The sequence below is a fragment of the Monodon monoceros genome, unplaced genomic scaffold (assembly GCF_005190385.1).
Source record: "Monodon monoceros isolate NGI ecotype Baffin Bay Population unplaced genomic scaffold, NGI_Narwhal_1 Super_Scaffold_8, whole genome shotgun sequence".
In the NCBI taxonomy this organism is placed as follows: Eukaryota; Metazoa; Chordata; class Mammalia; order Artiodactyla; family Monodontidae; genus Monodon; species Monodon monoceros.
In genome coordinates this window covers 29,872,314-29,888,485 of record NW_021703785.1, presented here as the reverse complement: position 1 = coordinate 29,888,485, position 16,172 = coordinate 29,872,314, and the positions used below count along the sequence as shown (strand labels likewise).

Below are 16,172 nucleotides of genomic sequence, written 5' to 3'. Positions count from 1 at the left end.
TATTTGCCAGATTAAGAAAGATGTTTTTGGTTTGGATTTTTACATTTTTTTAACTCCTGGAAAATAAAGGCAACAAATTCCAACTACTTTTAGAATGTGTCTATCAAACTGTAAATCAAAAGAAAAACTACATTGTAAGGTCGATGAAGACGGACACTTTTTCAGTCCTGGAGACTAGTCTGCCAAATTAATGAATGAGTTAATTGAAAAGGGAACATTAAGCAATGAGGCATTACTCAAATCCTGAAAACCGGTGGACCTTTGCTCAAATGGACACTTCACATAAAAATGTGATTAGCACCTCCTGAAACATGTAGATCTTTAGCTGTTCTCCCATCTCTTATAAAGCTATTTAAACAAAGCTATGTGTATTCTGTAGGATGTGTAACAATCAGCCAAGGGTGCCCCAAAGTCAAGGATATACATGGCATGCATTCTAGCAGAATCATTCTTACTTATAGATTGGAGGAAAGGGGTTAAATAATTTTACTAGTAAGCAATTTAAAACATTTTTATATCAAAAAACAAGATGTATTACAGATAGACTAAAATATGCATTAATTCTTAATATATAGCGAAGCTTCAAAGTAATTTAGAGCTTGTAGCAGACTGCAAAGGTGTCACCCCCCATTCTCCCCAGATGTACAGCTTCGCTTTCCTCTGCCCTTAAGCTTTGGTTGAGAAATTCAAAAAGACTAAACAGAACATTTCACCATTCTTTCAATACAGAAAAGAGCCATTACATAATGACTGTGCTCTAATAAATGCTTCCATTCTCAGGTAATACTTCAAAGAAAATGATAAAATATTTAAAGGTGAACTTTCTGATCACATTCTCCATTTAAAAGGTCATTTGCCTACCTGACTCCACATATTTTATTTGGTACCTAAAACTTTTTTACTTTAAAAACCATTTTCCATGTGATCTTCCATTCCTCAGTAAACGCGTGCATGCGCACACACACACAAACAGTATTATGATCTGTGATGAAAAGATTTCTATAAATTATTTCATGTTTGAATTTTAATTCAAGTGAGCACAGAATAAAGGGTAAAATGTACAAAAAAAAAATGTAAAAGTGAGAGAGACACAGGAAGATTTTATACCTAAAAACACATACCGCCTAAGCACAAAAAGAGAGAAACAACTCACAGAGAGGTAAAGTTACACACACACAAGGCGTCTGAACTTCTGTCTCAGCCAAAATCAGAGGAAGCTGTGAAGCAAGACAGCCATCGGGCCCCGGGTGAATGAGGTCCACAGTCCAGTGTCACAGAATGTCTGGCATTCGCAGTCATGAGGAAAGAACACGCAGCCCCCATGCTCTAGGGTCCCTCTCTTAAGGACTGCTCCAGGCATGCAGGTCCAAAATAAACCAAACCGAAAGACTGAACTGCCTTTCACCCACTGGTGACGACCTACTTCTGTACCTGGCCAGGTTCATAGATCCAGGGTCAACACATTTTTTTTCCTTTGGCCGCGTGGCATGTGGGATCTTAGCTCCCCAACCAGGGATCAACCCGTGCCCCCTGCAGCGGATGCGTGGAGTCCTAACCACTGGACCGCCAGGGAAGTCCTGATCAACGCATTTTTAACGCCTCCTCTTCCACCACATCCTCAGCTTCACATCATGACTATTTTTCAGAGAAAAAAAAGTGTGGGTTCTTTTGGTGGGGAGACAGCAGGAAAATAATTATTAGTTCTAATTTCATAGGTAGTAATAAAACTATTTGCTAATAATTGGTTTTTCATCATTACTAAACAAAATGTTTGTCTTATAATCTTTATTATTTACATTGCTTAAAATACTTTCTGAAAGATTGTGAGGGTTTTGTGGAGGTATTTTTTGCATACTACCATATGGTCACGAAACTTACTAATTTTGATCTGGTAGATACCTTAAGGAATAAAGGCAAGTGTAAATAATTTTGTTAAACACACACTCCAACATTTTCAAAATTCACATGCCGCTCCAAAATAATTAATGCATAGACAAAGAAAATGATTTACTACTTACTATTATTTGTTTTTTCCCTAGTTATATTGAGATAAAATTTATATACAACACTGTATTCGTTTTAAATTTACAACATGATGATTTTTTTTTTTTTTTTTTTTTTTGCGGTACGCGGGCCTCTCACTGCTGTGGCCTCTCCCGTTGCGGAGCACAGGCTCCGGACACGCAGGCTCAGCGGCCATGGCTCACGGGCCTAGCTGCTCTGTGGCATGTGGGATCTTCCCAGACTGGGGCACGAACCCGTGTCCCCTGCATCGGCAGGCGGACTCTCAACCACTGCGCCACCAGGGAAGCCCCATGATGATTTGATTACTATTATTTCTATATCTCTTATGATACAAATTTCAATTGCATTAGATTTTATCATAAGAACCTACACTTTTTCCTCTTCCTAGGTGTACTAGAGCATCATTATAAAAGAGTACTTATATAGCCCAATATTTCATCTTTTTGTGTTTACTGTTAAATATTTTGTTTACTATTTAAAGAGCTCAAACAAATTGACAAGAAAAATACAGATTCAAGTGGTACAAAGGATATGAATGGATAATTCTTTTTTTATTGAAGTATAGTTGATTTACTATTATATTAGTTTCAGGTGTACAACATCGTGATTCAACATTTTTATAGATTATACTCCATTTAAAATTATTATAAAATGATGGCTAGATTTGCCTGTGCTGTACAATACATCTTTGTAACTTATTTTATACATAGTAGCTTGTGCCTCTTTACCCCTACTCCTAGCTTGCCTCTTCCCCCTTCCCTCTCTCAACTGGTAATCACTAGTTTGTTCTCTACATCTGTTGAGTCTGTTTCTGTTTTGTTATATTCATTGTTTTGCTTTACTTTTTAGATTCCACATATAAGTGATACCATACAGTATTTGTCTTTCTCTGTATGACTTATTTCACTAAGCATAATACCCTCTAGGTCCGTCCATGTTGCACCAAATGGCAGAATTTCATTCTCTTTTATGGCTGACTAATATTCCATTTCATATATATACCACATCTTCTTTATCCATTCATCCGTTGATGGACACTTAGATTGCTTCCATATCTTGGCCATTGTAAACAATGCTGCTATGAACACTGGGGTGCATGTATCTTTTTGAATTAGTGTTTTCGTTTTCTTCAGATATATACCCAACAGTGGAATTGCTAGATCACACGGTTATTCTATGCTTAGTTTTTTGAGAAACCTCCATAATGTTTCCAGAGTGGCTGCACCAGTTTACATTCTCACCAAGAGTGTACTAAGGTTCCCTTTTCTCCACATCCTTGCCAGCATTTGTTAGTTGTGGTCTTTTTGACGATAGCCATTCTGACAGGTGTGAGGTGATATCTTATTGTGGTTTTGATTTGCATTTCTCTGATGATTAGTGATGTTGAGCATCTTTTCATGTCACTGTTGGCCATCTGTATATCTTCTTTGAAAGAATGTCTATTCAGGTCTTCTGCCCAGTTTTTAATCATGAACAGAAAATTCTTAAGAAAAGTAGTAAAATAGGGGCTTCCCTGGTGGCACAGTGGTTAAGAATCCACCTGCCAATGCAGGGGACACAGGTTCAAGCCCTGGTCCAGGAAGATCCCACATGCCGCGGAGCAACTAAACCCATGCACCACAATTACTGAGCCTGTGCTCTAGAGCCTGCGAGCCACAACTACTGAAGCCCGCATGCCTAGAGCCCCTGCTCTGCAACAAGAGAAGCCACCACAATAAGAAGCACGTGCACCACAATGAAGAGTAGCCCCCGCTCGCTGCAACTAGAGAAAGCCCACGTGCAGCAACGAAGACCCAATGCAGCCAAAAATAAATAAATTAAATAAATAAATTTATTTTTTAAAGAAAGAAGTAGTAAAATAAAGATAAGGGAGAGATGTTTAAATGGAAAAATAAAGAAATACAGATTAAATCAAGAAGATGCTAGTTTTGGAAAAGATTATAAAACAAAAGATTATACACAGTGCTGGAGAAGATCCAGTAAAACGAGGCATTGGTGCTATAACTGTAAATTAAAATAGGCTTTCAGTAAAACAATTGGATACAATATTTAATACCTTCATACAACCTGACTTTTTTTGTTTTTGTTTTTTAAGAAGATGTTGGGTGTAGGAGTTTATTAATTAATTAATTTATTTTTGCTGTGTTGGGTCTTCGTTTCTGTGCGAGGGCTTTCTCTAGTTGTGGCAAGTGGAGGCCACTCTTCATCACGGTGCGCAGGCTTCTCACTGTCGCAACCTCTCTTGTTGCAGAGCACAGGCTCAGTAGTTGTGGCTCACAGGGCTAGTTGCTCCGCGGCATGTGGGATCCTCCCAGACCAGGGCTCGAACCCGTGTCCCCTGCATTAGCAGGCAGATTCTCAACCACTGTGCCACCAGGGAAGCCCCAACCTGTTTAACTTTTTAACTCCACTTTTAGGAATCTAGCCACCACCACCCCAAATTAAATATAGAAATATTTCTGAAAATTATTAAATTCTTCTTAAAAAATAAACCATTTTTAAATTTCTTTTTAAAAAATCCTTTTAGAACAGGGATATAAATAAATGATATAGCTGTTCATCAGAGCATTACTAATTATTAGAAACAATTTATATATGATATATATATATCCCACATGAAAGAATAGATGACGTATAGCTGATTCACTTTGTTATACAGCAGAAACTAACACAACATTGTAAAGCAATTATACTCCAATAAAGATGTTAAAATAAGAAAATAAATAAAAAGTGAAAAGTAAAGAAAAAAAGAATAGTTAGATGAATTATAGCATATTCATTCTGAGAAATAATAAGCAATCATTAATTTCTTAAAAGATGACACAATAAGAAAAAGCAGAATACCACGCACATATGGACACCTTATCTTTGATAAAGGTGGCAGGAATGTACAGTGGAGAAAGGACAGCCTCTTCAATAAGTGGTGCTGGGAAAACTGGACAGGTACATGTAAAAGTATGAGATTAGATCACTCCCTAACACCATACACAAAAATAAGCTCAAAATGGATTAAAGACCTAAATGTAAGGCCAGAAACTATCAAACTCTTAGAGGAAAACATAGGTAGAACACTCTATGATATAAATCACAGCAAGATCCTTTCTGTTCCACCTACTAGAGTAATGAAAATAAAAACAAAAATAAACAAATGGGACCTAATGAAACTTCAAAGCTTTTGCACAGCAAAGGAAACCATAATCAAGACCAAAAGACAACCCTCAGAATGGGAGAAAATATTTGCAAATGAAGCAACTGACAAAGGATTAATCTCCAAAATTTACAAGCAGCTCATGCAGCTCAATAACAAAAAAACAAACAACCCAATCCAAAAATGGGCAGAAGACCTAAATAGACATTTCTCCAAAGAAGATATACAGATTGCCAACAAACACATGAAAGAATGCTCAACATCACTAATCATTAGAGAAATGCAAATCAAAACAATGAGGTATCATCTCACATCAGTCAGAATGGCCATCATCGAAAAATCTAGAAACAGTAAATGCTAGAGAGGGTGTGGAGAAAAGGGAACACTCCTGCACTGCTGGTGGGAATGTGAATTGGTTCAGCCACTATAGAGAACAGTATGGAGGTTCCTTAAAAAACTACAAATAGAACTACCATATGACTCAGCAATCCCACTACTGGGCATATACCCTGAGAAAACCATAATGCAAAAAGAGTCATGTACCAAAATGTTCATTGCAGCTCTATTTACAATAGCCCGGAGATGGAAACAACCTAAGTGCCCATCATCAGATGAATGGATAAAGAAGATGTGGCACATATATACAATGGAATATTACTCAGCCATAAAAAGAAACGAAATTGAGCTATTTGTAATGAGGTGGATAGACCTAGAGTCTGTCATACAGAGTGAAGTAAGTCAGAAAGAAAAAGACAAATACCGTATGCTAACACATATATATGGAATTTAAGGGAAAAAAATGTCATGAAGAACCTAGGGGTAAGACAGGAATAAAGACACAGACCTACTGGAGGACGGACTTGAGGATATGGGGAGGGGGAAGGGTGAGCTGTGACAGGGCGAGAGAGAGGCATGGACATATATACACTACCAAACCTAAGGTAGATAGCTAGGGGGAAGCAGCCGCATAGCACAGGGAGATCAGCTCGGTGCTTTGTGACCACCTGGAGGGGTGGGATAGGGAGGGTGGGAGGGAGGGAGACGCAAGAGGGAAGAGATATGGGAACATATGTATATATATAACTGATTCACTTTGTTATAAAGCAGAAACTAACACACCATTGTAAAGCAATTATACTCCAATAAAGATGTTAAAAAAAAAAAAAGAAAAAGTAGAATACAAAACTGTATACATGGTATTATTACAATGTAAATTTTTTTTGTTTTATTTTAGAATAGTTTTAGATTTACAGAAAAGATGTCAAGGTAGTATAAAGAGTTTCCGTATAATTCAAACCCGATTTCTCCTATTGTTAACATCTTCCTTTAGCATAGTGCATTTATCACAATTAATGAGCCCATAATGATACATTATTATTAACTAAAGTCCATGTTTTATTCATATGTCCTTAGCTTTTCCCAAATGTCCTTTTCTGTTCCAGGATCTCATCCAGGAGACCACATCACATTTAGTTGTCATGTCTCCTTAAGTTCCCCCTGGCTGTGACAGTATCTCAAACTTTCCTTGTTATTGATGACCTTGATAGTTTGGAGGCATACTCACATGGCATTTTGTAAAATGTTTCTTATTTGGGACTTTCCTAATGTTTTTCTCATGATTAGACCAGACTGATGGGTTTGAGGGAGAAAGATCACAGAAGTCAAGTGCTCTTTCCATCAACACATTTTAAAAAGGCACGGAAAAAAGAAATATAACAAAATGTTAACAATAATTAATTTGAGTAATGAGGGTCTATGGGTAATTTTTTTTCTTCTCTCATTTACCTAAATCTTTTTTTCTTAGATGCTTCACTAAAAGCATTTTTATGACTATAAAAGGAAACACCTAAAGGGAAACCATGTAGTTAAAAATGGAACAACAGCAGAAATATGTCATCTTCTGTCCGGGTGGCTACACTTGCCTACCAGCTGCCGCTTCTCCTCCATGTCACCAGTAGCCGTGCAATTGATTTGACGGCTGTTGAATGACTCCTAGGTACTGGTGCATCTATTTAAGCTAGAGACTGAGAAGGGCAAACTATTTGGGGAGGGCTGTCATTCTTCCTGACATCTTTCTTACATATAGGCCAACATATAATACCCTTATGGATATGAAAAGGGTGAATTCAGCTCATTAAATTCTCATCTGTGTGGAGAAAAGATCATGAACTATTAGGTGAAAAAAAATCAAGTTGCAGAACAGTATAAATGGTAGATATAATTTTTATAAAAAGATACAATATATACATCTCCAGTCAAGCATATATATGCATTTTTTAGGTCTAGAAGGGTGTGCATCAGTCTATAACTTCCTGAAGGAAAAGAGAATTAAAAGGGAAGTTGATTTTTTGTTTTTTTTTACTTTTTATACATTTATATATTATATAAACTTTACCATAAGCATCTTTTATCTTTTTTTTTTTTTTTTTTTTTTTTTTTTTTTTGCGGTATGTGGGCCTCTCACTGTTGTGGTCTCTCCCGTTGCGGAGCACAGGCTCCGGACGCGCAGGCTCAGCGGCCATGGCTCACGGGCCCAGCTGCTCCGCGGCATGTGGGATCTTCCCGGACCGGGGCACCAACCCGTGTCCCCTGCATCGGCAGGCGGACTCTCAAACACTGCGCCACCAGGGAAGCCCTATCATTTTTTAAAAGCGTTTTAAAATGTAGAGAAGCTTTAAGCCAAAAATTCATTTATTTAAAGAGTTAAACTGACCACTATATACAAAACTGGGCACAGCTCCAAAGAGTAAACCAAAAGAAGGAAGTTTCGATAAATTTCAAACATGACATACCAAGCTTACAATTCTTCATTTAACTTTCAAGAATGTAAATGCCATTTTTGTGTGTTTCGTTCCTTTTTCAAATTGAAATTAAATGTAGCTGTCTGTATTACTTGCACATCTCTCTCCCCCCAACTACCATTATTTTAAGAAGGATGTTCATGGCAAGCACTAACATCAGAGAGAGAGAGGTTTCTCAGCCATAATTTAATTAGTTCACTCAGGCCTTTCAAACAGCTGCAGTGTCTAAAAGCAGCCAACTGTTAGGGCAATATGCCCACATGTTCTTTCGCTTTTTAACAAGCTGATTTGATACACATACCTCAAGAGAATAAACTTATCCAAGAGTCCAACCCAGAAACCTAACGCTAATCATGTTCACAGCCACTCAGGTAGTGGACACTGTGTTCCTTACAATTTTATTCTCACATTTCTTATTATTTCCAAGGTCCTCAGATATCACCTGGACTTGAAGAATGGCAAAGCTATTCAAGTTCCTACCCAAATCAACTTCTCTGAGTTAAAGCGTTGCAAGTCTTTGTTAAAACACAAATAAACAGGCTATCTTAAACAGACAGCACATTTTATGCCTTTATACTTCATTTTTATCTCAGCACAATTTTATCAGACTAAACGTAGCGAAACACAGAGTACCAAGAAAATGGAACATTGGGAAGTAAGTGTTGATGAGGATGAGAGGATCTGGAAGGACTTGGCACGTGACAGTGGCCGGCGAAAAGCAACCCGCAAGGGGTTTCAGAAAAATGGTGGGCTCTGAGGGAATTCATCTTTTTAAGATACATAATTCTATTTACTAAGTTTTTCAAGGTTCTTAGGAGAATAGAATAAACAGAAGTGATTTATTAGAGGAACAGAGAGCTCAGGAAAGATCAGGCAGTTTGCCCCCATATCAGACTGGAAAGATCCTGCATGACAGGACACTGTCTCATACACGTGGTTTATTTACCCACAAGCAAGGTTAGGGTGGCTTAGGGTTAGAAAAGGAATCTAAGGATAAGAGGGACCTAAGGGAATCTAAGACTTCTGGGACATAGACCCAGCACTTATGGGACAATGAAGGATCTAATGCATTCATTCAGGTAGAGCTAGAATCCAAGCAACCTAGATCATCAACACCCTAAGAATACTGAAAACTTATCATGATAATTATATATCATTTCACAAAAGTTCTTGATAAACTAAGGCAGGTAATACAGCTGAATAGCTGACCAAAGCTTCAGACTTGTTTCTGATCTACATGTATAAGGAATGGAAACCATCCACCCAGGCTTCCACATGTCAACGCTGGCAAGAGAGTACTAGCTATAAATTCTAGCTCGCTCTCCTTCAAGCAGTCATTCATCCCTCTGCACATCTATTTATTCAACAAATGTTTATCTGGGTGTTAACCAATGCCAGGGCCTGTACTAGGTGCTAGATTTAGAAAGTTAATAAGCCACAGGCTCTTCCCTCAAGGATAATTAAATCTCCAGGAGGACATCCTGTTTTTGCCAGACTGATTCTTTCCAAATCTCTTCCTCAAATTGTCTGAAAGGTTACACTTCTGAATTCTAGAAAGATGGCCAAATTAAAGAGAATAAAATCTTTACAATCATAAAAAAAAGAGAGAGAAAGATGGCCGCAAGCAATGGAAGCATAGTTTTTGAATCTTTCCAAATCTCCACATAAAAACAGAACAACTGATATCAAGAGCAAAACCCGTGGACAACATCCACAACAAAACTAGGTGACAAAATATCTTCTTGAATCCCAAAATACAAATCATCGGGTACAAATCACATGCAGCTACAAGACTTGCACTATCCCCATATCAATGAGGAAAGAAGGAAAGTGAAGCCATGGGGTAATTAAGGAGCCTGAGAACCAAAGCAACCAACAGTCACTGTAAAGCCTGGCTGGCCAATGGGAGAACAGCAGCTGCAACCAAAAGGCTTCTGTCTACTCCAAAAACAGATGAGTGAGAGGGGCCCATGGCAAAGTTTAAGGGGCTAAACTACAGAAACTCTTCCCCGAGGACTCACACGCAAGATTGGAACCCAAACTGACAGTAAACTGCTGGACGTGGAATCAAACATCAGCAGAACAGGAAAAGGAAAGAGAAGGTCCGGATGAAAGTCAAATAAGCTACTGCATTTTGTAACAGCTGTATGAATATGTAATTTACATATCACAATTTTCGCCTTTTTACAGCATTCAATTCATTGGTTTTTAGTATATTTACAAAGTCATGTAATCGTCGCCATTACCCAATTTTAGAACATTTTCAACACCCCAAAAAGAAACCTTGTACCTATCACCAGTCACATCTCCATACCCTCAACCTTCCTCCATCCATTCCAGTCCTGGGCACCACAAATCTATTTTCTCTACTTATAGTTTTGACTGTTTTGAACATTCTATATAAATGGTGTCATACAATATGGTCTTTTGTGACTGGCTTCTTCCACTGAGCACATTTTGAGATTCATCTATGCTGTAGCATGTATTAGTAATTCATAAACTTCATTCCTTTTCATTGCCAAATAATATTCCATTGTATGGGTATGCCACTTTTGTTTATCCGTTCATCACTTAATGAACATTTGGATTGTTTACACATTTTGGCTGCTATAATGCTGTTATGAACATTCATGTATAAGTCTTGTATACAGTATGTTTTCATTTCTCATGGGTGGACACCTAGTAGTGGAACTGTCAAGTCATATGGTGACTCTATGTTTAAACTTTTGAGGAATTCTCAACTGTTCCCCATAGTGGCTGCACTATTTTACATTGCTGCCAACAGATACAAAGATTCCGATGACTCCACTTCTTTCTCAGCACTTGTTATTGTCTGTCTTTTTCATCATTGCTGTTCTTGTAGGTGTCAAGTAGTAACCTGACATTTCCATAATGTTTTTGTTGTTTTTTTTTTGTTTTGCGGTACGCGGGCCTCTCACTGCTGTGGCCTCTCCCGTTGCGGAGCGCAGGCTCCGGACGCGCAGGCTCAGCGGCCATGGCTCACGGGTCCAGCCGCTCCGCGGCATGTGGGATCCTCCCGGACCGGGGCACGAACCCGCATCCCCTGCATTGGCAGGCGGACTCCCAACCACTGCGCCACCAGGGAAGCCCTTCCATAATGTTTTGATTTGCATTTCTGTAATGGCCAAAGATGTTGAGCATTTGGCAATTTGCATATCTCCTTGGGGAAAATATCATTCAAATACTTTGTTCATTTTTTTTTTTACCATCTTTATTGGAGTGTAATTGCTTTAACATGGTGTGTGTTTCTGCTTTATAACAAAGTGAATCAGCTATACATATACATATATCCCCATATCCCCTCCCTCTTGCGTCTCCCTCCCACCCTCCCTATTCCACCCCTCTAGGTGGTCACAAAGCACCAAGCTGATCTCCCTGTGCGATGTGGCTGCTTCCCACTAGCTATCTATTTTACATTTGGTAGTGTATATATGTCCATGCCACTCTCTCACTTCTTCCCAGCTTACCCTCCCCCCTCCCCGTGTGCTCAAGTCCATTCTCTACGTTTGCGTCTTTATTCCTGTCCTGCCCCTAGGTTCATCAGAACCATTTTTTTGTTTTTTGGAGTTTTTTTAGATTCCATATATATGCATTAGCATATGGTATTTGTTTTTCTCTTTCTGACTTACTTCACTCTGTATGACAATCTCGAGGTCCATCTACCTCACTACAAATAACTCAACTTCGTTTCTTTTTATGGCTGAGTAATATTCTACTGTAGATATGTGCTACATCTTCTTTACCCATTCATCTGTCAATGGACACTTAGGTTGCTTCTATGTCCTTCTCTTCATTTTTTAATTGGATGATTTGCTTTTATAATTGAGTTGTAATAGTTCTTTATATATCTGGTTACAAGTTCCTTTAGACATATGATTTGCAAATATTTTCTCTCATTCTATGTGTTGTCCTTTTGTTTTCTTGAAAGTAAAAGCATACAAGTTTTTAATTTTGATGAAGTCTAATTTAGTCTTCTCTTTTGACCTTTATATTTGGAAATCATATCTAAAAACCATTGACTAATCCAAAGTCATGAAGATTTGCTCCCACATTTTCTTCTAGGAGTTTTATAGTTTTAACTCTTACATTTAGATCCATTTTAAGTTAATTTTTGGATAGCGTGTGAAGTAAGCTGCAACTTCATCCTTTTGCTTATGGATATACAGTTTTCCCGGCACCATTTCTTGGAAAGGTAATTATTTTCCCATTGAATTGTCTTGGCACTCTCGTCAAAAGTTAATTTACAATAAGTATAAGGGTTTATTTCTTGACTTGGAATTCTATTCCATAGATTCGTACGTCTATCTTTATGTGAATACCACACTGTCTTGATTACTGCAGCTTTGTAGTAAATTTTGAAATTGATAAATGTGAGTCCTCCAACTTTGTAAATTTTTTTTAATGTTTTGAGTATTCTAGGTCTCTTGAATTTTAGGATCAGCTTGCCAATTTCTGTAAAAAAAAAAAAGCCAGCTGGGATTCCAACAGGGATTGCATTGAATACATTGATCAACTTGAGGCTGCCATTTTAGCCATATTCATTCTTCCAATCTATGAACAAAGATGGATTGCCATTTATTAGACCTTCTTTATGTTTTTCAATGACATTTTATCATTTTTAGTGTATAAGTCTTGTACCTCTTTTGCTAAATTTATTCCTAAGTATTTTATTCTTTTTCATATTGCTGTAAATGTAATTACTTTCTTAATATCATTTTTAGCTTGTTTTATTGCCAAATGGAAATTTCAGGTCTTAATCATTTCACCCAGAGCAAAGTCTAGACTCTCTCTCTCTCTCTCACACACACACACACACACAAACACATCCAAATATATTAAAATACCAGTTTTTCTGAAAGAACTACTGCTAGTTATCAGTCTTACTCTCAATAAAACTTTTATTCACAGTTATACTTTGAATCTATAAATGTGTGTACACATAATTATATACATATGTTTTTTTAAGGCTAGGAGTCTACAAACAAAATCTTACTAATGTTCATATCACAGTGATGGCTGGTTATAGGCAATTTTTTTCATCTTTGCTCAATTTGTTTTTAAATTTTTTCTATAATTAACATATACAATTTTTTTCTAATTTTAATTTTTTTATTAATTTTTAAAAGTGTGTTTTCACTTCTGTCCAGGAAGTTTGTCAACTGCCCCAATTTAAGACTAAGAAAATAATGACTGGGTTTACAATTATTTTGTTATTCCATTTCAGTAGTCTTAGCAAACATTTGATTCTTTTCCAGTGTGGATTTATTCAAAAATACTCATTAGGCTTTTTTTCCTTCAAAATACTCCGGTTGATAGGTAATTTAAAGTATTTGGGCCCTTCTTGAATTTTTACAAATTAGTTCATTCCAGTTTGAAGTGCACAGTTTGATTCAGATTGATCCTTAGTGAAGTTTCACAGTAAAATAAACAAAATCCTAAACATAACTTTAAGGAACAAAACTAAAAATCTCTTTAATAAATTAATATTCTGTTGCCTACAAAGACCTTCAGAGAGGTCGTGAATGTTCTCTGTAATCCCAGCTTCTCTTTATACATTTGTATAACTTCAATTGATAAATTTTACACCCCCTTTTCCAGATAGCTATAAAAGTTTCTTTTAATCTTAGGATGTTAAGATACTACTGTCAGGGACTTCCCTGGTGGCGCAGTGGTTAAGAATCCGCCTGCCAATGCAGAGGACACGGGTTCGAGCCCTGGTCTGGTAAGATTCCACATGCCATGGAGCAACTAAGCGCCACAACTACTGAGTCTGTGCTCAAGAGCCGGTGCTCCACAACAAAAGAAGCCATTGCAATGAAGAGCCCTCGCGCCACAACTAGAGAAAAGCCTGCGCACAGCAACAAAAACCCAATGCAGCCAAAAATAATAAGTAAATAAATATTTTTTTTTAAAAAAAAGATACTACTGTCAGTTTATCCTTATTTTGCTCTGTCACCTCTGGGGGAAATGAATCTGAAAGCAAAACTTTTAAACGTTCTGATCCACTTCACAGAAGTTATAAAGAATTTACTCAAGGGGTTCCCTGGTGGCGCAGTGGTTGAGAGTCCGCCTGCCGATGCAGGGGACACGGGTTCGTGCCCCGGTCCAGGAAGATCCCACATGCCACGGAGCGGCTGGGCCCCTGAGCCATGGCCGCTGAGCCTGCGTGTCCGGAGCCTGTGCTCCGCAACCGGAGAGGCCACAACAGTGAGAGGCCCGCATACCGCAAAAAAAAAAACAAAAAAAAAAAAAAAAGAATTTACTCAGCTCCAAGATTTTAAAATTTGTTCCCCAAATTCATGCTCATTTACTTTATCCCGATTTGCCACAGATCTAAACTTCAGTTGCCTGTTTTGTACAAAGGAAATAAAAGCCCTCTCAGAATACTGTTGTGAGCTTTAAATAAGCTGATATACATAAAGCTCTTAACACAGTGAATAATCACTCAAAAAATGGTAGCTCTAATTAGTACTATTTAATATATTTTTCAAAGCTTTCCTATATTATCTCTCCCTTTCATACTCAAAGCCCTATGCTTTCAGTCTGTCTTCCTCATGGTCTGCCTAAACCACACCCACCGTAATGTGTATAGTAATCCAGGTGTGGACACACCTCAGTGTTACACACACGATAGGACAATGTGTCTTCTTCTGTCTCCTTCTCCTCAGCTAACCCTTAACAATTGCATTGTGCCTTTGCACAAACCTAGTGCATTGTGCCCCAAATAAACTAGGAGCCAATGAAGATTAGAGTTCAAAACTATAAATAAGCTTCACACGTGCTATATTTGCTTAAGAAGATGGGTCATAGCACACTACAAAGAAGAACGCCAGTACATGATATGCAGATCTATATTTGGTTACCAAAAAATTAAACACCTGTTTTGTTTTTTCCGAACTATCACGTGGAAATTAATAGTGAAATTACCTACCTTAGAAATACTGAAAGGGGAAATTCACAACCTACATTCTAAGCATAGACATAAAATATTTTAACCAATCTCAAATACCAGACACTTCACACAGACTATGAAGTCAAGTGGCAAAGGCTATATCAAGCCACAGAGATAAAACCAAAAGTACCCTAACACAGTGCCACATATTTTACAAGCGATTTAAATATTCTTCACAGCTGTTCCTTTGCTTTACTGAGCCTAAAAGGCAAGCATATGGTAAATATGACAATTCAAATTTTAATGCAGGTAATTAGAGTGAAAAAATATACAATACCATTCTTTCCACCTTTGCCAGGCAATGTAATGAAATGGAACTAGTTACCACTTAGTAGGAAATACGAGGTCTTATGTACAACCCAATTAATATTATCAATATTATAATTGATATAATTATATATCAATATATGATATACCAACAAAGTCTCCGCCCTATAAGGCCTTTAGGATCCCTCTCAAACCCACAAACATTTGGGGGAAAGGACTTTTCCCCAAATGCTTCAGAGGCAGGGCCTTTGACCGAAGTATTTGGAAAGAACAATCCTGGAATTGTAGTATACAGCTGTAATAACAGCCCCAAGCACAGGATGCCTACAGTGTCTCTTAAGACCCTTAGGGCTCAAAAAGCACTACCTCTATTTGCAATATTAACTTTACTTAATCTTATGAATTTTCTGAAGGCTAAGGATGAATCAGTCAGCTTGCCTGGGTATATTCTCAGTTTTTCACGTGAGACAGGGAGGATTCTACACCTAAACCAGTGGACAATCCTGACTGAGTTCTGGATTTTGCTACTAAAATAGCTGACTTTATTAAATAAAGACTAGTTCACTCTGTAGAAAGTCTCAATAAAGAGCACCTAAATCGCCTTTTACATATGGAAACTCAAGGGCATGGCAGAGGAAGAATTCTCAATAAAGTGAACTAAGAGATGAACTGCCTACAAAATCAGACTGAGAAGCCCGGATCACATCCTATAAGCAGGAAGAGCCATCCGCTGAAAGATTTTTAGTATGCTGAAATGATGGAAGTACTTGAGAAACATTAATCTAACCAGGAGCTAGAGCAATCAAAGAGTGTGTGTGTGTGTGTGCGTGTGTGTGTGTGTGTGTGTGTGTGTGTGTGTGTGTGTGTGTCAGGGAGGAGAAAATAGAGGAAGGTAGACTACTTAAGACACTATATCAATAATCCAGATATGAGGTGATCCAGCTCTGGACTAAGGTTT

General features: G+C 37.8%; 1 protein-coding gene across 8 annotated transcripts in view; it reads right to left on the bottom strand.

The window, feature by feature from the left end:
• Positions 1-16,172, bottom strand: part of TBC1D4 (TBC1 domain family member 4) — a 244,517-nt gene that overhangs the window by 126,259 nt on the left and 102,086 nt on the right. The window contains exon 1 of one of the 8 annotated variants that reach the window (XM_029210506.1): positions 1,154-2,134. The exons of the other annotated variants lie outside the window; for them this stretch is intronic. The gene's annotated coding sequence lies outside the window, so the exon portion shown is untranslated. Of the gene's footprint in view, positions 1-1,153; positions 2,135-16,172 lie in introns of those variants that run through there. 8 annotated transcript variants of the gene reach the window in all.